We start from the raw sequence: 27,583 nt of genomic DNA on the forward strand, positions 1-27,583 counted from the left end.
TCCTGGTTTGTCCCTCTTTTTTCTTTTTACCCCTATGTTCATCTGTTTTGTTTCTTAAATTCCACATTGAGTGAAATCACATGATAATTGTCTTTCTCTGTCTGACTTATTTCACTTAGCATAATCCTCTCTAGCTCCATCCAGGTCACTGTAAATGGCAAGATTCCACTCTTTCTGATGGCTGAGTCATATTCCATTGTATATATAGACCACACCTTCTCTATCCATTCTTCACTGGATGGACATCTGGTCTCTCTCCGTGCTTTGGCTGTTGTTGATAATGCTCCTGTGAACATCGGGGTGCATGTGCCCCTTCGTATCTGTATTTCTGTATCCTTTAGGTAAATAACGTAGTAGTGCGAGTACGTTTAGTTTTGAAAGAAACAACCAGACAGTTTTCCAAAGTGGCTGCACCATTTTGCGTTCTCACCAACAATGAGTGAGAGGTCCTGTTGCTCCAGATTCTCACGGCATTTGCTGTTGTCAGTGTTCTGAATTTTGGCCATCCTAACAGGTGTGTTGTGGTACATCATCCCTGTTTTAATTTACATTTCTATAATGACACGATATGGAGCATCACTTCACGTGCTTATTGCCCGCTGTCTATCTTTATTGGTAAGGTGACTGTTAAAGTCTTTGGCACATGTTTTAATCAGGTTGTTTGTTTTCTTATTGTGGAATTTTAAGAGTTCTTTCCATATTTAGAATAATAGTCTTTTGTTAGATGTATCTTTGCAAAATATTTTCCCAGTGTCACATAACTGAATACTATGAATGACATAAACAACATGGATACACCTCAAACAATATTGTGGGGCAAAAGAAGAAAGACCCAAAAAAAGTATATGATTACATATATATGAAATTTAGGAACAAAGAAAGTTAATCTAAAGGGTTAGAAACTAGAGCAATGGTTGTTTCCAAAAGTGGAAATATGGACAGGAGGGAATATTTGTAAGTGATAGAAATAGTCTATATTTTTATTTGGATAGTGGAAAACAGGTGTATAATTATGTAAAAAAACTAATTAAACTTAAGATCTGCATATCTTACTCAATATAAAACACACCACAACAAACAACACCAAAAACTTTGATTTTTTTTTTATACTACAAGATGATGAATTGGCCTGAATCATTGTCAAAAGTCGTTTTATATAATCTTGACATCAACAAAGTAAGACAAAGACTATTGACACTGTCATTCCAGGCATGTGAATCAGGCTCTCGTGGCCTGATCTGGGTCTTTAACCCCTGAGGTCAGATGAAGAGCCTAAAGATCCCTCAGAAGGGGGGACCGGAAAGTGCTCAGGTGTGAAGCAGACAGAGCTGTGTTCGAGGCTCTCCCACCACGCACTGGCTGTGTTGCCATGGCAACTGCTTCAAACCCTCTGAGCATCCCTTCCCTCATCTGGAAAAAGGAGGTAACATCATAACCTCACAGGTTTGTAGGGAAAATTAAATGAGATAATGTACATAAAGAGTTCAGCAAAGTGCCTCCTAGGAGAGGTAAATCTAGCCAGAAAATGATGATTGGGAAAACAGAGCTTGGATTCTGGGGGTTTCCCTCTTTCTCTCAGAACCTACAATTACTGAGGCTCCAATCCCAGGTAAGACAGATGCACTGGGGGGCACTCTCATTGTGATGAAGATGACATGGCCTCTTTGAGGCGCATGTTGACTGGGAATAAAGCAGAGAGGAATTTGTTAGCAATCTCTTGAAGATGGGTTTGCCTGGGTCTGAGGGTTCTATGGATGACCATACCTAGCAGCAGGTGTAAATGATTCCTTGTTTGGAATTTCCATTCCAATATTCCCAAAGATTTTGTAGAATATTGTTCTAAGTTGCAATTTGGTCTGATTGTCTAAGAAACATAAAGAGATAGGACTTACCTACATGTCATACAATCTAGTAGATTTGAAAAGGAACCACATAGAACAAATATAACACGTTTAAAACTACAACACGATGTTAACACTCAGTGAATAGGTTTGACAGCAGGTTAGACATATTTTAGGGGAGGATTAGTAAAAGATAAAACATTAGGAACCTACTCAGAAAGCAAACAGGGAACAAAGACATGGAAAACGTGAGATAAAAGTTGAGAGACCAGCAGTAAGGGGGCGAATGTACGTCTAACCAGAGTTCCAGATCCACAGGGCAGGAAATACTCTGGACACAAAATGGATGAGAATATTTCAGAACTGAAGAGAGATACACATCCACACATTCAAAAATCCCAGAAACGCCCTGGCAGAAAGGTTCTAAAAGTTTAAGAGAAATCCACACGTAGACACACCATACTGAAATGCAGAACATCCAAGACAAAGAGAAATTCTTATGTGTGGTCACAGAACATGTTCAATGCGCTATGAGAAGGCAGTCTGGGGAAAGCACCAAAGCACCACGGGCAAAACACTTGGTTTCTTCAACAAATAAATTAGAAAGAAAGAGGAAAAAAGGAAATGAACATACAGATCTAAAGAATCTAACAAATATAAAAACTACTAGCAATGTGAGCCTCTTATTCAAGCTTAAAAAATCATTTATAAGACAATTGGAGGGGCGCCTGGGTGGCTCAGTCGTTAAGCGTCTGCCTTCGGCTCAGGTCATGATCCCAGGGTCCTGGGATCGAGCGCCACATCGGGCTCCCTGCTCGGCGGGAAGCCTGCTTCTCCCTCTCTCACTCCCCCTGCTTGTGTTCCCTCTCTCGCTGTGCCTCTCTCTGTCAAATAAATAAATAAAAAAAATCTTAAAAAAAAAAAAAATTATAAAGACAATTGGAAATTTGAACACTGACTAGATATTTAATAATATGAATAAATTATTGTTAATTTTTAGGGGCAATACTAGTATTACAGTTATGTTTAAGAGAAATCCCTTATCTTTTAGGTTGTATACTGAAAGATTTATCTATGAAATAATGTGATGTCTTCCATTTGCTTCAAAATAAAACAGGTGGCTGGGAAGTGGATAGGAGTACAGATGAAAAAAATTGGCTATAAATTGGTAATTATCAAACTTGAATCATGAGCAAACAGGAATTATTATACTATTTGTCCACTTCTTCATATAAATAGTTGTAAAAAAATTACTTACAAAGTAGCAATAGTTGGACTTAGAGTTGATTTCTCAGATGTTGCAAAAACAACTAAGGAGAGCAGAACACAGTGAAATGAGACCTTCTAGGACCCGTGCAAATACACTTCAACATTGCCTCCATTTGGCCACTAGCAAACCCTCAATAATGAAGATTCTTTTTTTTAATTTAAATTCAATTAGCCAACTCATGATGTACTATAAGTTGGATAATGAAGATTCTAAATGACACCCTTCAGGAAAAAAGAAAATGGTCCTAGATGGAAAGTCAGAATTTCAAGAATGAATAAAGAATATAGAAAATTGTAAAGATGTGAGTAAATGTAAGTGAAAATGGATTCTATTAAATACTGGTATTAAGGAGGATTTTTAACTATTTAAAAATTTTTCTTGTGTGAAATTTTATTGTTTTTAAAATAGCTATATATATTTTTAATTTGAGTATAGTTGACACACAACATTACATTAGTTTTGGGTGTACAACATAGAAGGAGGATTTTTTCTTTTTTCCTTTTTTTTTAAAGATTTTATTTATTTATTTGAGAGAGTGCATGCGCACAAGCAGGGGGAGCAGCAGACTCCCCGCTGAGCAGGGGCTCGATCCCAGGACCCTGAGATCATGACCTGAGCCGAAGGCAGGTGCTTAACCAATTGAGCCACCCAGGCGCCCCGAAGGAGGATTTTTTTAAATGAAGACACCCAATAATAACATTAAAGTCTGAAAAGAAAATAAATATAATTTAAATATATTCTAAGGTTTGTGATTGTCTGGGATGAGTGTAAAGACATTAATTAAATTTAGATTTTGATACATTGATAGTACATGTTGTAATTTCCAAGTAATAACTAAAAGAAAGTGAAACAGTGCAGATCTTCCAAACAACTGATAGAGGGGATGAAAGGATTTATTTTCATTAAATGATTTAATAATCATCAATCCAGAAGAAAGTAATAAAGGATAGGTGAAAAGCACATAGAACAGGCAGGACGAATTGAAAGCATAAATTAGATTTTATATATATATATATATATATATATATATATATATATATGTTTCTGAGAGAAACATGTAAGTTTTTAGAAGGGTTGAACATTTTTATTTTTATTTATTTATTTTTTAAATATTTTATTTATTTATTTGACAGAGAGAGAGCACAAGCAGGGGGAGTGGAGGCAGAGGGAGAGGGAGAAGCAGGCTCCCCACTGAGCAGGGAGCCCGACATAGGGCTCAATCCCAGGACCCCAGGATCATGACCTGAGCCGAAGGCAGTCGCTTAACCAACTGAGCCACCCGGGTGCCCAGGGTTGAACATTTTTAATTGGAAAATATAAAATGTGTATGTGTGTGTAAACCCAAAAGAATTGAAAGAAGAGACCCAAACACATCCCTATTACACCGGTGTTCATAGTATCATTGTTCACAATAGCCAAAGGATGGAAACCACCCAAGTGTCCATCAACAGATGAATGGATAGACAAGATGTGGCGTATGCAAACAATGGAGCTCTATTAAACCACGAAACGGAATGAAAGTCTGATACATGCTAGGATGCGGCTGAAACTTACGAACATTAGGACAAGTGAAAGCAGCCAGGCACAAGAGAACACACACCGTGATTCCACTAAGAAAAGGTTCCTACAAGAGGTAAAAGGGGGACTTCCCCCACAGGGGGGGATGGGAAGTCACTGGTCAGTGAGCACAGAGTCTCTCTGGAATGATAAAAAGTTCTGCAAATGGATGGTGGTGATGGTGGCATAACAATGTGAATATCCTTAATGCCACTGAATTGTACACTTAGAATGGTTAAAATGGTAAATTTTATGTTATACATATTTTACCACAACAAAAATGTGTGTATGTATACACACACACACACGCACATATCCAGCAGATATTTGTCACTCTATTAATTGCAGAAACAAAAAAATTGAAGGCAAGCAGCATTTCTAGAGCTAAACAGGTTCACTTCATATTGATAAAATAAATGCTCAATTCACCAAGAAGATATAGTGATTTAAGTTTACATGAACCTCATAACATCATCTCAAAATACATGAAATAAAAATTGAGACAAATGGGGCGCCTGGGTGGCTCAGTCGTTAAGCATCTGTCTCCGGCTCAGGTCATGATCCCGAGGTCCTGGGATCGAGCCCCGCATCGGGCTCCCTGCTCAGCGGGGGAGTCTGCTTCTCCCTCTCCCTCTGCCCCTCCCCCTGCTCATGCACTTTCTCTCTCTCTCTGTCAAATAAATAAATAAAATCTTAAAAAAAATCGACACAACTATGTGGAGAAGCAGACAAGTCCACAATCATACTGGGGATATTTTATTTTATTTTATTTTTTTTAAAGATTTTATTTATTTATTTGACAGAGAGAGAGATAGTGAGAACAGGAACACAAGCAAGGGGAGTGGCAGAGGGAGAAGCAGGCTTCCCGCTGAGCAGGGAGCCCGATGTGGGACTCGATCCCAGGACCCCGGGATCATGACCTGAGCCGAAGGCAGACGCTTAATCCACTGAGCCACCCTGGTGCCCCTATCTGCGATTTTCTATCAGTGCTGACCTAGATCACGTGGGGGAGGACAGGCTGCTTTATAAACAGTGCTAGGACAGGTAGGTCTCGATACGGAAAAAACCTGAGTCTTTTTCTTATTGTACATAAATCAGCTTCAAGTAGCTTAAAGGTCTAAATGTAAAAGATAATACTATAAGTCTTTCAAAAGAAAATGTAGAAGAATATCTTCAAGACCCCGGGGTGAGATTTCTTTTTTTTTTTTTTTTAAAGATTTTATTTATTTATTTGACAGAGAGAGACACAGCAAGAGAGGGAACACAAGCAGGGGGAGTGGGAGAGGGAGAAGCAGGCTTCCCGCGAAGCAGGGAGCCCGATGCGGGGCTCGATCCCAGGACCCCGGGATCATGACCTGAGCCGAAGGCAGACGCTTAATGACTGAGCCACCCAGGTGCCCCCCGGGGTAAGATTTCTTAAATAAGATGCAAATAATACTAACCCTGATAAAGTGACCAACACGAAAATTAAGAACTTCTACTCATCAAACAACACTATACAACTGTTGAACTGGGTGACTGGAGTGGAGGGGTTTATTATATTTTCTGTGTTTTGTGTATGCTTTAAATAACAATTAAAAAGCTTTCTTATGCCAATCTCATAAAGAAAACTATAAGAGAATGATGCAGGAGAGGATATTTGTAGCACATGTATCCCCCCAAAAAGTGGTAGTACCTAGAACACAACACAGTTGAACTTGGCCAAGTAGGTGCTTATAGAACAACCCACCCAACATTGCATAACACATCCTCTTTTCAAGAACACACAATGAATCAATAAGTAAGAGACAACCTCATAATAACCAGACAAAACAGGGGGGTACCTGGGTTGCTCAGGAGGTTAATCGCCTGACTCTTGATCTCAGCTCAGGCTGGTCTCAGGATCATTGAGTTCAAGCCCCGCATTGGGCTCCAGGCTGGGCATGGAGCCTACTTAAAAAAACAAACAAACAAACCTTAGCCATTTATAAAAAATAACTAACTAGACAAAACACTTGAAAAGACACTTCGCAGAAGAGATCCAAATGGTCAATAAGCATATTTTAAAATTCTCAACCTCATTAGTAATAAAAAAAAAAAATTAAAACTTCAATGAGCTACAACTACATACTTCTAGAATAGCTAAAATAAAAGCACTCATCATGCCAAGGATTACCAAGGATGTGGGACAATTCTCATCTCCTGCTCATGAGAGCTTTGATTCCTACAGCCACTTTGGAAAGTCAGGAGATTTTCTAACAAAGTTGAATTTGCTCACATCCCACAAACTAGCTAATCCAATTCTAGGCACACACTCTGGAGAAACTCTAGTCTATCTGTACCATATGTGCAAAGAGATTACATTATTCTTAACAGTTATTAATAGGAAACCATCCACTGTGCATCAACAGGGAAATGGATGAATTGTGGTATATTCGTGCAGGAGAGCACCGCAAAGCCGTGGAAATGAATGAGCCACAGCTACGCACAGCAATGCGAATTAACATTACAAACGTAACATCAAGCTGAAGAAGCAAGACAGTAATTTAGTACGATTCCAATTATATAAAGTTCAAGAACAGACAACACTAAATAATGCATGTCTACAAGCAAAAACTATAAAGGTGGGCAAGGAAATCGTTACCACAGGTTAGAAGAATGGTTACTTCAGGGCGAGTTTTTAGGGGGAATGTAAATAATGACACACTGGCAATATTCTAATTTTGAATTGCTTCAGTGTTTTCTTTGAATTCCACATATATATGTGTTCTTTTGTCTGTTTAAGCTGTGTGCGCTAAAAAAAAAAAAGTCTTTCTTAAGAAAAGAAAAAGTCACGACACATTTAAAGATAACCACCACCCTAAGTTAAGCAACTAACTTAAAGCCCACATGAAAGATTTAATTTTTTAAATTATTTTTTTAAGATTTTATTTATTTATTTATTTGAGAGAGAGCACAAGCAGGGGGAGAGGCAGAGGGAGAGGGAGAAGCAGGCTCCCCACTGAGCAGGGAGCCCGATGTGGGGCTTGATCCCAGGACCCTGAGATCACGGCCTGAGCCAAAGTCAGACGCTCAACCAACTGAGCCACCCAGGTGCCCCACATGAAAGATCTTTAAAAATACTGTAAAATTGGCTGTCCAATCAGAAAAACGTATAATCAAAAAGAACAAAAGTGGGGCGCCTGGCTGGCTCAGTTGGAGGAGCATATGACTCAGTCTCGGGGTTGTGAGTTTGAGCCCCACATAGGGTGTAGAGACTACTTAAAAAAAAAAAAAAAGAGTAAGAGAGAGACAGAGAGAACTGGATAAAACCAATTCACGCTCTACTGGTTAGAAATAAAACAAGAAACCCTATATCCAGTTACTTAAAGTAATAGAGCAGGGGTGCTCAGCCTTTTGAGGGCATCAAGTCCTGAAGAATCTAATGGAAGTCAAGAGCCCTTTCTCCTGAAAGATCACATTTACAGGAAATTCGTGTGCAATTTCAAAGAATTCACAGACCCACTAAAACTCGACCATCAGCAGGAGGGTGTCTGGAGCCCAGCGTCAGAACCTCTGCTGTGGAATCTAAGGTCCCCATTCCCGGGAACACAGCGGGCAGATGTTTTTCCTCTCAGGTGGTTACACAGGAGCTTCCCGGGCTGCACATCTCTGTCACCTGAGACCCGTCCTCCGAAACCAGAAGTAGCACAGACGAGGGACCGGGGACTATCTCAGAAACGTTCCCCAAAGTGGCAAACTGAGAGCAGGTCACACACCATCTTAGGGAAACTCGGTAGTAAAAGAAATTCTGCTTGTGAGTTTGGGAAGGATAAATAAAATCCCCCAGCCAGACCCTGGGGATGGTTGCCAAGCCATTTAGTTGCTCCCGAGTGAACTCCGAGGGGCTCTCGGTGCTGCTGCTTTGGAAGGGCACCAGTCGGGTGACTCTGGTGTGCACAGCCCACTGCACGTAAGCAGGAGGGAGCCGGGAGCTCAGGGTGGGGCAGTTCCTAGACCACGCTCTTACAATGCCCGAAGTAACACGGGCATTTTTAGAGATGCTGTCTTAAGGATAACAGCAACTATGGCATGGAAATGGCGGAGTAAAAGAACATATAGAACCTGCAACTTACAGCCTTGTGATTTAAAGCAAAACTATCACGCAGGGATTTTTGAGGGGCACTAATTTGCACTGGGTGATAGGCTATTGGCTTATTGGTTATAGATATTGAGTCTACTATCATAAACTCGTTGGAACAGGAGCCCTGGAGCTTCGTGAGCTCTTAAGAATTTCTGTTCAAGGGGCGTCTGGGTAGCTCAGTTGGTTAAGCGTTGGATTCTTGGTTTTGGCTCAGGTCATGATCTCAGGGTCATGAGATCAATTCCCTGAGTCAAGCTCTGTACTCAGCGGGGAGTCTTCTTGACATTCTCTCTCTCTCTCTCTCTCCCTATGCCCCTTTCCCCACTCACTCTCTCTCTATCTCAAAAGAAAAAGAAGAAGAATTATTTCTGTTCAAAAAATAGATTCCTACTTTCTGCTCAGTTTTTCTGTAAACCTGAAACTGCTCTAAAAAATAAAATCTATTAATTTAAGAAATGTAGACTCTGGATATGAAGAGTATTTAAAAAAACCAAACAAACCTTGGAATCAGCGTGGTCTTCATTAAACAGTTACAAAATATAAGTGATAGCACTTCTGATCTTCATTCTTAGAAACCAAACCAGATCTGTCTTCAGAAAGAATGTAAGGACACCTAACTCATGAAGTATGTGCTTCTTAAAATGAAGGTGAATTATTGGTCCTGGTTAGAGAAATCAGGAGAGGAAGTTCAACTGAGTGAGCGTGAAAAAAAAAGAACAAGATTCTGTAAGAGATGTGCTTTCTGAGGACACCTGAAAGCGACTGAAATGCATAACAAGGAGAGGACCTGGCAAAGTTTCACTGCTGGGGAACAGCGATGCCCTAAAAATATTCCTGCTTGTACATAACTAACATGCTCTACGTGGAAGCAGTTTGGAGTATTGACTAGGAGTGTGATTACTCTAGGGCGGGTTATGGGCGTACATGGCTGTTGTATTTTTTTCAATTAAAAAAAATTTTTTTTTTAAAGTAAGCTCTACACCCAACGTGGGGCTTGAACTCATGACCCTGGGACCAAGAGTCGCACGCTCTACGGACTGAGCCGGCCAGGTGCCCTGCGGCTGTTATATTTTTGACAGAACTGCAAGTCAACAGTTTTGCAAAGAATCCCACCATGCAACGACCCCAGTTCAGATGCATTTTCCATTCAGATGCCTGTTTGATACTTTGAGGCCTCAGGTATTTCCAGAAATGACAGGTGTCCTAGATATTTCCAGGAACACCAGCGGCCACGCTCAGAGTGGTGCCAGACCCCTCCTACGTATCACCCACGACTACAAACCCAGTGCTGGTTACTTTAGAGTGTCTCTGGCAATGTGGAAGATAATTGTGATCCAGAATGTCTGCAAACAGAGAGGGAAATGCTTAAAAGAAAAAGCCTGAGCCACACAGTTAATAAACATGCAATCTGTGTTCTCACTCAGGTAGTGTTAGGCCTGCTGAGAAGGTCTGCGTTTTCCCCTCCAGGACCATGTGGCTCAGATTTTCCTGATGTGTCAGGAGGATGTCATGACCGCCGAGCCACTTACACGAAGTCTCTTTCAAGTAGTGGATGTCGTTCCAGTGAGACATTCACTCAGGATGAAAGCTGGGAGAGAGTAAAGGAAATGGAACAATTCATCAGGATCCACACCAGCACCTGTCAAGCCTTCACAACCTGTGGACCGCACGGCCCAGATCACGTTCTCCATTCCGTCCATCAAGGAGAAGACTCCCAGGGGCAGAGATGCTCCTTCAACACTCGTTCTTTTCTCGGTGCGGGTGGGAGAGACAACCAGGCCTGACCTCGACTGGACACTTCCCTCTACGTTCATAAACTGTAACAACACTAAACACGCACTACAAAGAGGTCATCGTAAATAATTCACAGCACAATGTGAACTTGTTTCACTCGCTTATTCAGGCGCGTCCTTTCGGGCAGCATCATTAACCATCTTACTCTTCTTACGTACAGCGTCTTGGGAGCCCAGTGGATACGCTCTTGAGAGAGCCGTAATTAGACCATGACGGGGTACAGGCTTAGGCAGGTAAAGGCAGGTTGAAGTCAAAAGTCTGTTGCTATGACTCACTGACGGTCACTGACACAGTTAAACGTCTAGGAAAAGGTCTTCTTTTGATTCTTCCAGACACTTTGCACCAGACTGCACTGGGCGACACGGAAAGCGGGTTTGGCTGTGTTCTTACTTGCGATGCACATTTTCTATGTGAGGCTCTGCTGTGAGAACTGCTTGTCGACTATTCCAATCCAGTACTAGCTGATTAACCCCGTATTTTTTTTCTCTTCCCATTTCCTTTTTTTTTTTTTTTTTTTAAAGATTTTATTTATTTGACAGAGAGAGACACAGCGGAGAGAGGGAACACAAGCAGGGGGGAGTGGGAGAGGGAGAAGCAGGCCTCCCGCAGAGCAGGGAGCCCGATGCGGGGCTCGATCCCAGGACCCTGAGATCATGACCTGAGCCGAAGGCAGACGCTTAACGACTGAGCCACCCAGGCGCCCCTTCTCTTCCCATTTCCAATGGTTCATTTTCTCTCCAGTAGTTCCTGTCTTCCTTGATGCAGTTTTTTTTTTCATTTTTTATTTTTTTAACTTAAATTCAATTAGACACAATTAGTACATCATTACTTTAGCCTTGAGTCCCATTTAATCTTCCCACTGCTATTTCTTGCGACTTTTTACTCATTTTCTCAGATTTCTGAGAAATCTGCTTTAGTATCTTCAGCTGCTTTAATATCCCTTTGAATCCTTTAGTCTCTCAGTTAATACATTTTCCAAAACCCCTAAGATGATTTGATTAAGAAAAACGCGAAACATGCCTCCGATTCTTATAAACAATCACACAAGTTACCTGTTAAATGTAAACATATCCATATGAACTAGCAAGATTTCCCTCTCACTAGAGCCTTGCTCATTTGTAGGCCTGCATGATTATGTGAAAATCACCCTCAACAACCGAGCCGTTTCCCCTTTTTATGGTTACAGTACCAGATTTTTCAAATTATTCAATTATATTTTGAACTACATCAGATAAACAAGAATATAAGCATCTTATATAAATCTCACAAGAGAAATCTCTTGTTAACCCTCATATTTTATCTTATATGGAATGACTCTCATTATTATTTTTTTTTTTTAATTTAGAAGATTTGGGGAGCCAGGCAGAGAAAGACAAATACTGCTTGGCTTTACTTATATGTGAAATCTAAAAAAAATTTTCAAGTGGAACACACAGAAACAGAGAAGAGACTGGTGGCCAGAGGCTGGGGGTTGGGACAAATGGGGACAGGCTGGAAAACGGCACACACGTTCGGTTACAAGATGAGTAAGGTCTGAAGATCGAATGTGTAAGATGGTGACTAGAGCTGGCAACACTGCCTTGTGCAACTGAAATTTGCTGAGAGAGTAGAACTTAAGTGTTTGCACCAAAACGAATCAATAAATAAAGGTAAGCATGGGAGCTGATGGATGCGTTCATTAACTCTATTGCAGAAATCCTTTCTTATTGCATATGCGTGTCAAATCATCGCGGTGTACACTTCAGATCTATCACAATTTTATTGGTCAACTATACCTCAGTAAAGCTGGAGAAAAAGACTCAGGGGCCAAAGTGATTTTATGGGGGTCAGCCGCTTCCATATTCTCTGGTGTATCTTACTGTGCACGGCATCATGACTGTTTCCTCTCCTTTCCTAAATGTGGAACACTGGCAATTTTTTCTTCATGACAGAACAATCCATGTCCACCACCGTAGAAAATGTAGGTAATTTGGTGTGGCTCAGTTGGTTAAGTGTCTGACTCTTGGTTTCGGCTCAGGTTATGATCTCGGGGTCGTGAGATGGAGCCCCTCGTCCAGCTCTGTGCTCAGCGCGGAGTCTGCTTCTCCCTCTCCCTCTCCCTCTGCTCCTCCCCCCTCGCCCCTCCCCTCTTGCCTGTGCTCATGCGTGCTCTCCCTCTCAAATAAATAATTAAACAAAATCTTGAAGAAAAAAGAAAATGTAGGTAATTTGGATAAACAAAAGAAGAAGAAATAATATGAAATCATCTAAAAGTCCACCCAAGAGATGTTACCTTTGTGTACACTCCCTTCCTGTGTAAGCAGGGAGAGGCTAGTGCTTACCCCTCCTTGTGAAGGAATCTCCCCTCCGAGAGCCCCTACGGCTGCCTTAACTGATACCATGTAACCCTAGTCCACATGTCGCTCGGATGAGACCAAGGATGAGCACCCTATCTGTATTAGTCAGGGTGCAGTCAGGAAAACTGATACCACCCTGGGCCCTTCAAGCCAAATAAAGAAAATTGGTTACACAGGAAATGGAAAAGCCGAGAGGCCAACCACAGGATGGTGAGGCAAGGGAGAGGTTAGCAACAGCCGGAAGCCACTGCTACCCTAGGGCTGAAGGGGCAGCAGGAGAGGGAGGTTTTATTGGAGCATGGAGGTCGGGGCCAGCCGGAGCCAGAACCAAGGACAGGGATTTCCAGGGAGCTGGAACCACAGAGGGAGGGTCTGTCTGGAGGGAGCAGGACACTCATGGAAGAGAAGGAGCCACAGTCAACGACCTCACAGGGACAGAGAAATAGGGGAAATGTCCCCGTCCTCCCCTTCTCCTACTCTCCAATCATCCACCACTGCCTTCTGTTGGCCAAACTTACCCAGAAGCCTCTGAGCTAAGGAACCTGAGGGAAGCGGGGAAAGGAGCAGCAGGGGTGAGCACAGACAGGTGATGTCCAGCAACTGTCTAAGGGCAGCCAATCAATGGGCTAGCCATTGATTTAGTTTGGTTCCTACCAAAAAGGGTTAAGCTGAATCTAGTCATGAGGAAATAACTAGGCAAATCCAAAATTGAAAGACATTGTGCAAACAACTGGCCTAGACTTTCTGAAAAAGTCAATGTCATAAAAGATGAAAGACAGCCAGGGAACTTGCCTAAATAAAAGTACATTAGGGAGACATGACAACTAATTTCTACTTGTGATCATGGTTTGAATATTGGATCCAAAAAAATCATATATGAAGGCCATTATTGGGGCAACTGTGGAAATATGAATATGGGTGTACATTAGATTATATATAATTGTTAAATCTCATGAGTGTGATCATTTGATTATGGTTATATAAGACAATGCCCTTGTTCTCAAGAGATATATACTAAAGTATTTAATGGTAAAATGTCATGTCTCCAACCAACTCCATACACATATGCATAGAAAAAGAAAGTGTGATCAAGCAAATGTGGCAAATGCTAAAATGGGTGAATCCAAGTCAAGGGTGTACAGCCATTTGGTGTTTTATTCTTGCCACTATTCTGAAGGCTTAATGTTTTTTCAAACTAAAAACTTGAGAAAAAGAACAGGTTGGCCTCTGACCTTTGAGCACGGATGTGGGGCAAAAAGATGAACTGAACCAATCAGTTCTTAGGAATTTGGACCTAAAAAACACAAAAAGCATTTTCTAGTTAGCAGTAAAGTTGGGGGTGACAGAAAATCATGAGTGGATCATGAATAGGTCATGAGTGGATGATGAGTGGATCATGTAATCCAAAATTATGTGGTGGGAGAAAAGATAGGGAAAATTATTTGCAAAAACAGCTGCCAAGTATTCTTCCCATCTTTGTAAGCACATGCCACTTCTCCCATCAGGAGGTGAAATCTGTTTCTCCTCCTTACCATATTGACTTGCGCTGACCAACAAAATGCAGTGGAAGTGACATGGTGTCAGTTCTAGAGCTCAAAGGGCCTGACAGCTTCTGCTTTACCTCTCCTGGAGCCCTGAGCTACCATATCAAGAAGCCCTGCTGGAGAGACTGGCCCCACCAGCCCCTAGTTGCTCTGGACACCTTAGCTGAGGAGCTACACATTGAGTGAAGTCATCCACATCCTCCAGCTCCAGTCAAGCTGGCCCAGCCAACACTTCATGGAGCAGAGATGAGCCATCCCTGCCAATCCCTTTGCCAATTACAGCATCATGAGCCAATAAATAAATGCTGATTGTTGTTTTAAGCCAATGAATTTGGGGGAGGTTTACGATATGGCCAATAGGGAACAGAGTAGACAGACAGAGACACAGAGATGCCTGGAGGGAGAGTAAAAAAAAACTGCCTGAGCTTTATCATTCCAGTTCATTCCACATGTAGACTCAAAACAGCCCCTTTCCTTTCTTGAGTTAAATTGAGCAGGTCTCTATATTCCTTGCAACAAAAAGAGACGGGCACAAATGTCCTTGCCCTGTCCTTTCTTTTCGCAGGTGTTTTCATCTTCCAAAGACTCTGGATAAACATCTCTTATTTCTGCTTTCCAAATTCATTCCCCTTTTACTGAGTAACAGCACCTGATTTTTTCAATGGTTTGTTGTGAACTGCATCATGCAAATAGAAGGGAGAATAAAATCATTTGTGCAATTTAAATATATTAATAGGATAAACAATCATCCGGCCAGTTTGAGATATAAAATATGGCCAGTCCTCCTGGAGCCTCTGTCTACCCCTCCTCAATTGTAGTCTCTTCTCTACCCCCAGCAGTGACCATTGTGATGACTTTTGTGCCGATCATTCCCATTTTCCCTTTTAGCTTTCCACCTACATATGCATCCCTAAATATTACTAAGTTTTGAAAATCTGAGCAGCAAGCAGCAATTAAGGACTGTAAGGAAAGGCTGATGCCACCACTGTTGGAGGGAAGCTCATGGAGAAGCTAAGCTGAATGGTCTCTGGGCCACTAGCTGGCTTCAGCTTTCCTGAGCATTTACAAGAGCCTTTGACAGGAAAATCATTGAATATGGGGTTGAGTAAAACCAGGCATCAGGCTCAGCATAGTTGAGACATGTGGCAGCACCATGGCATGGACCAGGTTTTAGGTGTTTGTCCAGAGAGGGAGGCTGTTTTGTTATTTTCAGTTCACCATGACTTCTCCTTCAACATTTCTAGGCAATATATACAGCACATCAGGCAGCGGGGCATGCAGAAATGAGCCGGAACTTCATCAACATGTGGTCAAAATAAGATAAGTACAGAGAAAAACTTGGGTCAGACTCTCCGGGCGTTTCGTCCTTGGTTTAAGGTTAGTGTGGTGGTAGCGGGGTAATAATGGTGGCAGCTCTCGCCATGTCTCTCTGCGGTCACAGTGCTTCGATCCAAACTGTTACCTTCTGAATCTAGTGCACGGCTGGCCCCCTGGACTCTCCCATCACTCTCACCCTAAGGATCCCCTCCACCTCTCCCCTGGGTCAGATTCTTATCTGAGGTGTCCCATGCCTTCTTGTTCAAGAAGCACAGCCTCCAGTAGCTTTGCTCTGAATCCATGGGAGGGAAACACTTTGAAATCTTGCATGTCTGAAAATGTCTTTATTTACCTTCATATTTGATTGATAATTCAGCTGGGTGAAGAATACTAGGGTGGCAATCATTCTTCTTCAGAATTTTGAGGGCATTGCTCTGTTGTCCTCTTGCTCCCAGTGTTGTTCTTCGGAGCATGCAAAGACAAATCTGATTGTCCATCCTCTGTATATGATCTTTATGTTTCTCTCCCTTCTCCCCGCCCCCTCAGATTTTAAGGTCTCTTTGCCCCAGTGTTCTGAAATTTCATGATGATGTATCATGGTGGGTCTCTTTTCATCCTTTTTTTCTGGGCATTTGAAGGACCCTTTCAATCTGGAACTTCAAGTCCTTCAGTTCTGGTAAATGTTTCTGTATCGTTTTACTGATGACTGCCTCCCCTAAATGTTCTCTGTTGTCTCTTTCTAGAGCTCTATTATTCAGATATTATTCAGGCTTATCTTTTCTCTCCTTTTTTCCATCTCTTTGTCTTCTTCAGGGATTTCCTCAAATTGACCTTCCAACTCTTATAGTACATTTTCCAGGTCTACTCTCCTGCTTTAATTTTAAGGGCTCTTTTCCTCTTAAAGTTATGATTACATCATCCTCTTCTTAAAATATGAGTGGAATATATTCTTACGCCCTTATGAGTATATTAGTGATAGATTTATAGAGTTTTCAAATCCCTATATTCTGTGGGGCTGTTTGTTTTGCTTTTGTTTGCTTTTGTTTTGGGCTGTCTTTGACGTTCCAAGGAGCCTCTGATTTTGGGGGGAACTGCCTCCTCCCACATTCTCAACCCATATGAATGGGTTCTCCATTTGCTAATTCTTTTGTTGTGTATAATATGTTTAAAGTGCCTGAGCCTTAGTTTCCTCATCTGTAAAATGAGGACAGAATCTATTTCAGTAGGGTTGTCAAGAGGAGTAAGTGAAATAATACTAAGGACACGGACCGTGTGTCTTTTTCAAGCATGGGGAGACTGAACTGCCCAAGGTGACACATCTAATCACAGAACTCAAACTCAGATTCCTAATCTGACACATAATTAGTACTCAATAAATTTTAGCTATTGTCATTATTATAAAATTCAGGTGGGACCCACACCATCTCTCAGCTGAAGAGAGGAGTACATGACCCAGGCCTGGTCAAAGAGATTTAGCACTGGGCTTTTGGCTGGGATGATTTGGAAGGAAAAACTTTTTCTGTAATATAATCCCAGAGCTGCTGGTAGGCCCTCTGTGATGGCTAATTTTATATGTCAACCTGACTGGGCCACAGGATGCCCAGATAGCTGGTTAAACATAATTTCTGGGTGTGTCTGTGAGGGTGTTTCCAGAAGAGATCAGCATTTTAATGGGTAGATTGAGCAAAGCAGATGGCCCTCCCCAATGTGGATGGACCTCATCCAACCTGCTGAGGGCCTGAATAGAACAAAAAGGTGGAGAAAGGTTGAATTCACTCTCTGCCTGACTACTTAAGCTGGAACATTCATCTTCTCCTGACCTCAGCACTCCTGGTTCACAGCCCTTCAGAACCAGCCTGGAATCTACACCATCAGCTCTCTGGCTCTGAGTCCTTTGAACTACACCCCTGGGCTTTCCTGCCTCTGTTTCTCTGGAAAACTCTAATACACCCTGTTTAACAACACTTGTGGAAAGTGTACCCGAACGTAAAACCAACACAAAATAAAGCTGAACTAAGAGACGGAAGCACATTACTAAGGATGATCCTTGAGCACCTGGGTCCAGCCTGCCTGAAAACATTATACTCCCTGACTTTCCAGGATTATGAATCAATACGTTCTTTTTCTTTCTCTTAAATCACTCTTAGTTGAGTTTTTGCAACAGAAAGAATCCCTTATAGTACAAAAACTTGAGAACATACTGTTTCAAACCATGATTTCACTTTGCATATCATCATCATATTTTCATGGTGTTATTTTTCAACATAATTTATGTCTGATATTATAATCTCTCCTATGAAGCCCATATTAGTGGGCAAATTGTTATCAATTTTTCAATACTATAAACAACAATGAGGGCGCCTGGGTGGCTCAGTCGTTAAGCGTCTGCCTTTGGCTCAGGTCATGATCCCAGGGTCCTGGGATCGAGCCCCACATCGGGCTCCCTGCTCTGCGGGAGGCCTGCTTCTCCCTCTCTCACTCCCCCTGCTTGTGTTCCTGCTCTCGCTATGTCTCTCTCTGTCAAATAAATAAATAAAATCTTTAAAAAAAAAAACAAACCATGAAATGAATGTCCTTATACCAAATTTCTGCATATATGGCAATTATTTCCTGAAAATAAATTCCTAGAAGTGGAACTTCTGGGTCAAAAGATATTAAGACTTCTGCCACATATAGTAAAAAGTTACCCCTTGAAAGGTGATGCCAATTTACTCTCACACCAGAAACATAGGAGAATGCCTATTTCCTCTACTACTGCCTGCAATGGCTAGTATCTTCTTTTTTAAATATTTTATTTATTTATTTGACAGAGGGAGAAAGAGCACAAGCAGGGGGAGTGGCAGGCGGAGGGAGAGGCTGAGCAGGGAATCTGATGTGGGGCTCAATCCCAGGACCTGAGCCCAAGGTAGACGCTTAACCAACTGAGCCACCCAGGCGCCCCGTTTAGTATCTTTCTTAAAATCCCTTCCAAGTTCATCTCACACACACACACAATCAAAAGTAGTATCTCATTTTATTTGGCATTTCTTTACTGAGTTATCCACCATGCATAGATTTTTCAATATTGTGCTGGATTCCATTTGTTAACATTTTAAAAAATATTTTTTAAGATTTTATTTTATTGTTTATTTGTTAGAGAGAGGGAGAGAAAGAGAGAGGGAGGGAGAGAGCACAAGCAGGGGGAGTAGCAGGAAGAAGGAGAAGCGGGATCCCTGCTGAGCAAGGAGCCTGATGCGGGACTCCATCCCAGGACTCTGGGATTATGACCTGAGCCGAAAGCAGATGCTTAAGTCATCCCCCGTTTGTTAACATTTTATTCAGGAATCCTGCATCTGCCAAATAAAATTTTTAAAAAAGGAATCCTGCATCTATATTCTGAAGTTGGCTCCTCTGGTAATCCTATTTTCTCAGGTTTACCAGGCGTTATTCTAATTTCATAAAATAAACTAATAAATGTAGAGGTTTGAGGATGGACAAATCTGAGTTTGGGTCTGAATTCCATGACTAGATGGTCAATTTAATCTTCCTAATGCTGAAGACGGGTGTTGTGGGAAGGGGGACAATTAAACCCCACCAGAACCTGGGAAGGCTCAGCCCTTGGAGAGTCAAGACACCACAAAAGCTGTGGGTGAGACACAAGGCCAAGATGAGAGGGTACTTCAAAGTGAGGTACTAAGGGATCAGACCACCAAATCCCTACCTATCCCACATACACCTGCTGGCACCCTTTCCCACTGCAAGATCGAGAGGTTTACCTTTTGAAGAAGCGAGATGCTCTGGGCTTGGGGATACCAGGTAGGGTAGAGGGAGTGAGGTGAAGTATGGGACTTGAAGGGGTTCAGGACAAGTCTCCCCAAAATGTGCCACTTTGGCATGTGGACTATTTTGAGCTGAAGGCAATAGAGACCCTCTGGGCCCAAGAGAAACTTTTGCCCCTCCCTTAACTACCTAGAAGAATCTAAATTGGGGGTCTTTCCCAAAATAAGAGTTATCACTAGAGATAAATTTTATCTGAATGACCCATCCAATAGCAGGGTAGATATCTGATTACCAAGCATCTGTTCTTCCTCTTATTGCCCTATGAATTGCTTTCCTCCTCTTTGAACCCCAGGCCCTTATCCCATTCCTTAGCTTAGGATGGCACATATACCTCATTTTACCTATCTGTGAACCTCTCATATATGTGGGGTTCCCGTACATAGGAAATTAAATTTGATTTTCTCCTGTTAATCTGTCTTATGTCAATATAATTCTTAGAGCAACTGGAAGAATCTTTCAAGGGTATAGCAAAATTTTCTCTCCCCAACAGCCTGAAAACAGGGAGATTAAGTGACACTTAATGCTGAATGATGGGGAACCCAGTCCCTCCCCAACCTGTTCCTAGATTTGCAAGTAGCTCACACTACCAAAGCAGGAGACAGGGCACTTCTTGTCTGCAGAATTAAACTACTCCAGAGAAAAGAACTCTGTTCTAATTAACTTTTGGAGGTATACCCAAAGACAGCCCTTTCACCTCCCAGTTTCCCTATGAGAGGCCCACACATTCTCAAACCCTGCCTATGTATTCAGAGCTTCCAGTCAGCTCTGTAATGCCTCACACTTGTATGAAGAGCTATCCAAGGAACACAAAACATTTGAAAGAACACAAAAATGAAGAGAACAAAACAATGAAAACAATCAAATAAAAGAATTTTTATTCTTTTATTACAAAATTTTTATTATATATTACATTGTATATAATTCTATAACAAATTTTTAAAACTTTTTATCATAACTCATTCTTTTAACTTTACTATAATTTATATTATTACACTATAACAAAACAAAAAGAAATAAAAGAGTACACTGAAATAATTGGGGGAGGGGAGGAAATGAAGAAAAAAACTTTTAAAATACACTTCTCGACAGAGGTGAACACTCGTGTCCCTCTTCTGATTTTTCTTTGATGGAAAGGAAGCTTAGTCCCTGTAAGGTTCCAGGTCTCAGGGACGATGGAATGCCATATCTCATTGGTAATTATGGGAAGAATAAGATGGGAATGCCTGACTTAACCCCTCCATTTATTTTCTTCTTGGGAGCCAGCTTGCTTACAGAGACCACGAGTGCTCAATTACTGCCCTCCAAGCTTTCAGTTGTACAGAGAGGGGGGAGGGAGGCTCAGTGTGGGAGGGTGTTCTCATTACTTTGGGTTAACTGCATAACAAGTTAACCCAAAACATAAAGGCTTCAAACAAACATTTTATTTTGCTCACAGATTCTGTGTGTCTGGAATTCAGGTGGGGACACAGAAGAAAAGGCCCATCTCTGCTCCATGACCTTTGGGGCCTCAGGGGGGAGGGCTCCCTGGCTGGAAGATCCAACTACTAGAGGCTGGATGCGCATGAAGTTGCCTTCCCTCCCATGTCCAGCATTGGATGCTGGCTGTCTGCTGAGACCTTTGCTGGAGCTACTGACCATAGCACCAACACATGGCCTCTTTCTACAGCCAGGGCTCACACTTCTTACCCTGTAGCTCAGGCTCCAAAAATGAGTGTTCAGCAAACAAAGGAGGAAGCTGCAGCATTTTTTCTGACCTGGCCTCAGAATTCAAACATCATTTCCATCACACTCTATTGGTTACACACGGAGTTACAAACCTGCCCACGTTCAGGGCGAGGGGGAGACAAAGACCCCATCTTTCCGTGGATGGAGTGTCAAAGGATTTGTGGACATGTTCTAAAACCCCCCCAGGGCAGAATCTTAAAGACCCTAAGAACTGAGGCAAGGGACAAAGCACTGAGAAACAGGTGAGGAGTAGCACTGCAGAGCTATCAGGCTTCTCCCAGCTGCACCTCCAGGAAACCCTAGGCTGCAACAGAAGGGAACGCAACCATCTCCCACGGCAACCATCTCAAAGGAGGGAGGAAAGATGGGGGACAGAGGCAGACTCTCCCAGCACCCCTCCCCCATCCTTCTGATACTACCTTCTTGACCCCAAGAGCTAGTCCCACAACCAACCCCAATGCCAGTTTCTTTTAGGACTTTGCCCAAACCAAGGAAACCTTTCTTCACAAGCTGGACCTTTTTCAGGACAAAAAGGGACAGATACAAGTCAATGGCTTCTCTCTGTAATATTCTCCCCTTTATCATCAAGCCAAATCAGAACCAAGAAATATTCAAACAATATCTAACTGAGTTTTAACCCTCCTCGGCTGAGATAAATCTCTTGTTTTTCAACCTTCAGGTATTTTGGATGCTCTACTTTCTTGGAAGAGTGCCATTGGGCTCAGGAGGAGCTAGCACGCAGATCCTTCCAAGGGACGGAAATGAGGGACAGTGGTGATGGCCACCTGACTCCATGTGTGAACATCTATTCACAACTGTTCTTTCACTGGGGACACCCAGGGGCAGGTTCGAGGACAACTCCCTCTTATTCTTGAATAGCAACAATAAAGTGTAAGTAAGCACAGCTGCATAGGACTTACAGTCAAAGAAGAGAGTTCCAGTAGGAATTCTGCAAAAGCAAAGTTCCTCCATTGCGGCAACACCTGTTTTTTGTGAGGGGGGTAGGACTCTGTGGCTACTGGTTTACACGTACCATCTGTCATTTCCACCTTTTCCTCCATGAGGGGAAAAACAATTTTATGACAAATGTCAGGCAGTCTTTAGGCTCATAAAAAGGAATTCAGACAGTGTTCTCTGGGAGTCATGAGGTGGGATTATTTTGAGTCCCGGTTACAGAAACCCATGGAAGCCAGCTTACATTTGTAAGGGAAAGCTTACTGGAAGGGCCCTGGCATTTCACATGGGGCCCAAGGGCAGAGATACATCGGGGCCTCTGAAACAGGCTCAGGGAAGGCTGGGACCGGGACACAGGAAGTCTCCTTCACCTCATCAGTCTGAGCTGACGTCTCTCAGCCTTCCTTCCAGATTCCTGGAATGATTGGCCAAACCTAGTCAGGTGCTTATCTCTGGAGCAATCAGCTGCACCCAGCAACAGGGTGTGAACCGGGCTCCTCTCCTGGTTCACATGTGGATGAGAAGATGTGAGATTCCCAGAAATCGGGGAGGGGAACAATGCAATAGATAAGTGATCCCTCTGGGTGGCTCAGAGCCCCCAGGCCTCACAGAAATAAAACTTAGAGAAGGGAAAAAAAAGTGGGGAATGGGCAGACTTCTTGATTTGGCCACATTCCAGACACTCCCCTTGGGGTGGATGAGGCTGGATTATGTCCTAGGAGTAAAAGCATCCTGGCTATTTCTCTATCTAGCGACCAGGTGCAGCCAGTGAGGTGGTCTCATCACAAAACCATCCTTGCTGAAGCTCATCTTTCCCAATGCCTTCCAATACCATCTACGTGGGCAGTGGGGTCACTCATCTGGAGGCACTGGGGGCCACCACTTAGAAAACCTTCCTGAGAATGGATCCAGCCACGAGAATCCTGAATGATTCAGATCGATTAGCTTTAGCGTGGTAAGGGAACTGGATGCAGGTTGCAGCGGGCAAAGGTGGACCAATTAGGATCCTGCAGCGGGAGCCCAGGCAGCTTCAGCCAGGGTGAAGACTGTGAGGATGTAGAGAAGCTGAAGGACTCAAGAGACCTTTAACAGATAAGATCAGCAGGGCTTGGCAAAGGGAGGAGGCAAGAGTGACTCCCAGATTCTGGCTTGCACAACTGAATGTATGATGGACATGATCCACGGGGACTGAGAACGCTGGACTAGGACCAGGTTTGGGGAGGAAGATAATGAGTTCGGGTTGCACATGTTGAGGCTGAGGTGCTTCTGACTATCTGGAAGTTGATACACAGCAGGAGGTTGTCTACGGGCATCCTCGGAGGAGAGGGTGGGCTGCAGGTGTAAGCGTGACCTAACCCCGCCCCACGCAGTGCTCTAACCCCACGGGAACTCGCGTCACAGCCTCTCAACTGCCCTGCCCAACTCCCATGGCCTCCTCCATTCCACTGACACATTAACTGCAGGGAATGCTCCAAAATGGCACTTTCATTCATTTCGTGGTAATATTCCCCAGCAAGCACACATACCTGGCTACATCAGACTGGACACAACAGAGGGTCAGATAATAACCTGTCGCTGGCATAAACGGGCACAATGCTAAAATCTCTATTTTTAACTCTCCACTGTCCGCAAACCTGCTGTGTGAGATCTCCCTTCTCTACGTCTGGATTATATTACAACCTGTAGCTTTCTTTTAAAATTTTTATTGAAATTGAAGATGCATATAAAAAAGTACACATAGGGGTATACGCTCAGTGAATGTTCACAAACTGAATATACCTGCATAATTAGGTTTCCTATAGGTTTCTGTGTCACTTTGGCTGTTAGAACAATGATAATTTTGGATATTAATAGATCTAATCTAGGATCAAATGTCCATCTTTCATCCAATTCAAAGCTTATTCCCTTTCCCCCAACTGAGCCCCAACTAAGACTCAGAAACTCGGCAAACTTCTTGTCCCAAGAAGCCCCCCACTGTGCTTCCTGAACAGCACAGGACAGCCTCCTTTCCGCAGCTCCACCAGCGCTCAGCTAGGAAGGAGAGGCTGCACTCTTCTTCAGGAGAAGTGCCCCAAGTCTTTACAAATGGTTCTTTCAATACCCCCCAACTGGGCTACACAGGGCCAACTCCTCAAAGGAATGACTGTACAGGGCACCTGGGTGGCTCAGTCAGTTGGGGGTCTGCCTTCGGCTCAGGTCATGATCCCAGCATCCTGGGATAGAGCCCCGCTTCAGGCTCCCTTGCTCTGCGGGGAGTCTGCTTCTCCCTCCCCCTGCTCTTGTGCTCTGGCTCTCTCTCTCTCTCTCTCTCAAATAAATAAATAAATAAATCTTCTTTAAAAATGACTGTACAGTCTCTTCCTGGTTGATCCTTTCCTCCCATTAAATGTGTATCAGAAGAGAACTAAAATTGATAAATGCAAAAGAAATGCCAGAATTAGAAAATCACCATTTTGGAATCCCTAATGAAATAACAGCTCTAGGTGGTGGCCATGAACAGCGAGGAAAGTCACTGAGTGAGGGGCTGATGGGGTGCACTCCGACAGAGGGACTGAGCTGGTTACAACTAAACCCAGTGATGAATCTCAGCATCCTAGAAGTGATTCAACCAAATACTACGTTCCTTCTGATATGACGCAACAGGAAAACTACAGCAGCATCTTGTAAGTATTCTTATCAAAAGAGAGAAAAAGAAAATTGGACACAAATCTAACCAAACCTCAGATCTATTACCAGAAAATTACAGAAGCACACTAAACCACATTGTGAGAATGCTATCAGCCAAATCCAGCTTGTGGGAAATTCTACAGAACAAATGACTCAATTTTCCAACAAATATAAAGGCACAAAAGGTGTGACTTAAAAGGGATAGTGCTGGAGAGTTTTTTTTGGGGGGGGGGTGAAGAAATTGTTCTGTAACCTGATTGTGGTAGGAGTTACATGAATCTACACCAAAAAGTCAATTTTACCATATGATAATTTACTTTTTTAGAGATTATTTATTTGAGTGAGAGAGAGAGAGAGAGAGAGAGTGAGCCGGGGGAGGGAGAGGCACAAGCTAACTGTCCTGAGCGCTGAGCCCAAAGCAGGACTCAAGTTCACAAGCCCAAGATCATGACCTGAGCCAAAACTAAGAGTCAGACACTTAACCAACTGAGCCACCCAGGCTCCCCTACCATATGATAATTTAAAAACAAAAAAATTTCAGCAGCATGAAAGGTTACAAAAGGGACTATGGAGGGACACCTGGGTGGCTCAGTCAGTTGGGCGTCTGCTTTCAGCTTGGGTCATGGTCCCGGGGCCCTGGGATCGAGTCCCGTGTCAGGCTCCTTGCTCAATGAGGAGCCTGCTTCTCCCTCTGCCTGCTCTCCCTGCTTGTGCTCACTCTCTCTCTCTGACAAATAAACAAATAAAATCTCAATTAAAAAAAGGGACTATGGAGAACTACTAGAGATTAATAAGAGACACAAGTCAAGCAAATACAACGGGTAGCCCTGTTTGAATCTGGATTCAAAGAAACCGACTTTTTTTAAAATTCAAATTCAATTTAATTAACATAAAGTGTATTATTAGTTTCAGAGGTAGAATTTAGTGATTCGTCAGTTGCATATAACGCCTGGTGCTCATCACATCATGTCCCCTCCTTAATGCCCATCACCCAGTTACCCCATCCCCCAATCCGCCTCCCCTCCAGCAACCCTCAGTTTGTTTCCTAGTTAGGAGTCTCTCATGGTTTTTCTCCCTCTCTGATGACTTCCCATTCAGTTTTCCCCTTCTTCCCCTATGATCCTCTGTGCTGCTTCTTATATTCCACATATGAGTGAAACCATGATAATTGTCTTTCTCTGATTGACTTATTTTGCTCAGCATAATACCCTCCAGTTCCATCCACATCGATGTAAATGGTAAGTATTCATCCTTTCTAATGGCTAGTAATATTCCATTGTATGTATGTATATATATAAAAGATGGGGTATATATATACCCCATCTTTTTTTTTTTTTTTTTAATACCACATCTTCTTTATCCATTCATCTGTTGATGGACATCTTGGCTCTTTCCACAGTTTGGTTATTGTGGACATTGCTGCTATGAACATTGTGGGCTGCAGGTGGCCCTTCTTTTCACTATATCTGTATCTTTGGGGTAAATACTTAGTAGTGCAATTGCTGGGTCATAGGGTAGCTCTGTTTTTAACTTTTTGAGGAACCTCCATACTGTCTTCCAGAGTGGCTGCACGAGCTTGCATTCCTACCAGCAGTGCAAGAGGGTTCCCCTTTCTCCTCATCCTCGCCAACACTTGTTGTTTCCTGTCTGGTTAATTTTAGCCATTCTGACTGGTGTGAGGTGGTATCTCATTGTGGTTTTGATTTGGATTTCCCTGATGCCGAGTGATGTGGAAGCATTTTTTCTTGTGTCTGTTGGCCATTTGGATGTCTTCTTTGGAGAAATGTCTGTTCATGTCTTCTGCCCATTTCTTGACTAGATTATTTGTTTTGGGGGTGTTGAGTTTGATAAGTTCTTTATATATTTTGGATACCAGCCCTTTATCTGATATGTCATTTGCAAATATCTTCTCCCATTCCGTAGGTTGCCTTTTAGTTTTGTTGACTGTTTCCTTTGTTGTGTAGAAGATATTGTCTCCATGAAGTCCCAATAGTTCATTTCTGCCTTTGTTTCCCTTGCCTTTGGAGATGTGTCTTGCAAGAAGCTGCTGTTCCAAGGTCGAAGAGGTGGCTGCCTCTGTTCTATGGCTTTAATGGATTCCTTTCTCACATTGAGGTCTTTTATCCATTTTGAATTTATTTTTGTGTATGGTGTAAGAAAATGGTCCATTTACAATTGCACCCAAAACCACAAGATACCTAGGAATAAATCTAACCAAAGAGGCAAAGGATCTATACTCAGAAAACTATAGAATACTCATGAAAGAAACCGAGGAAGACACAAAGAAATGGAAAAACGTTCCATGCTCATGGATTGGAAGAATAAATATTGTTTAAATGTCTGTGCTACCCAGAGCAATCTACACATTCAATGCAATTCCTATCAAAATACAATCAACATTTTTCCCAGAGCCGGAACAAATAATCTTAAAATTTGTATGGAACCAGAAAAGACCCTGAATAACCAGAGCAATGTTGAAAAAGAAAACTAAAGCTGGGGGCATCACAATGCCTGACTTCCAGTTCTATTACAAAGCTGTGGTCATCAAGACAGTATGGTACTGGCACAAAAACAGACACAGAGACCAATGGAACAGAAGAGAGAACAAAGAAACGGACTTTTAAAAAGACAATTTTTAAAACACTGGGGACACTATA

General features: G+C 42.5%; 1 protein-coding gene across 35 annotated transcripts in view; it reads right to left on the reverse strand.

Moving 5' to 3' along the window:
- Window positions 1–27,583, reverse strand: part of LOC118519108 (polyunsaturated fatty acid (12S)/(13S)-lipoxygenase, epidermal-type-like) — a 156,209-nt gene that overhangs the window by 93,692 nt on the left and 34,934 nt on the right. For 25 of the 35 annotated variants that reach the window (XR_013445953.1, XR_013445952.1, XR_013445950.1 and 22 more), the window contains one exon: window positions 6,492–6,600. The gene's annotated coding sequence lies outside the window, so the exon portion shown is untranslated. Of the gene's footprint in view, window positions 1–3,113; window positions 3,152–5,475; window positions 5,663–6,491; window positions 6,601–10,190; window positions 10,359–27,583 lie in introns of those variants that run through there. The other 10 variants (XR_013445965.1, XR_013445967.1, XR_013445966.1 and 7 more) reach the window with 7 other exon arrangements.

Source organism: Halichoerus grypus, chromosome 2, assembly GCF_964656455.1.
Source record: "Halichoerus grypus chromosome 2, mHalGry1.hap1.1, whole genome shotgun sequence".
In the NCBI taxonomy this organism is placed as follows: Eukaryota; Metazoa; Chordata; class Mammalia; order Carnivora; family Phocidae; genus Halichoerus; species Halichoerus grypus.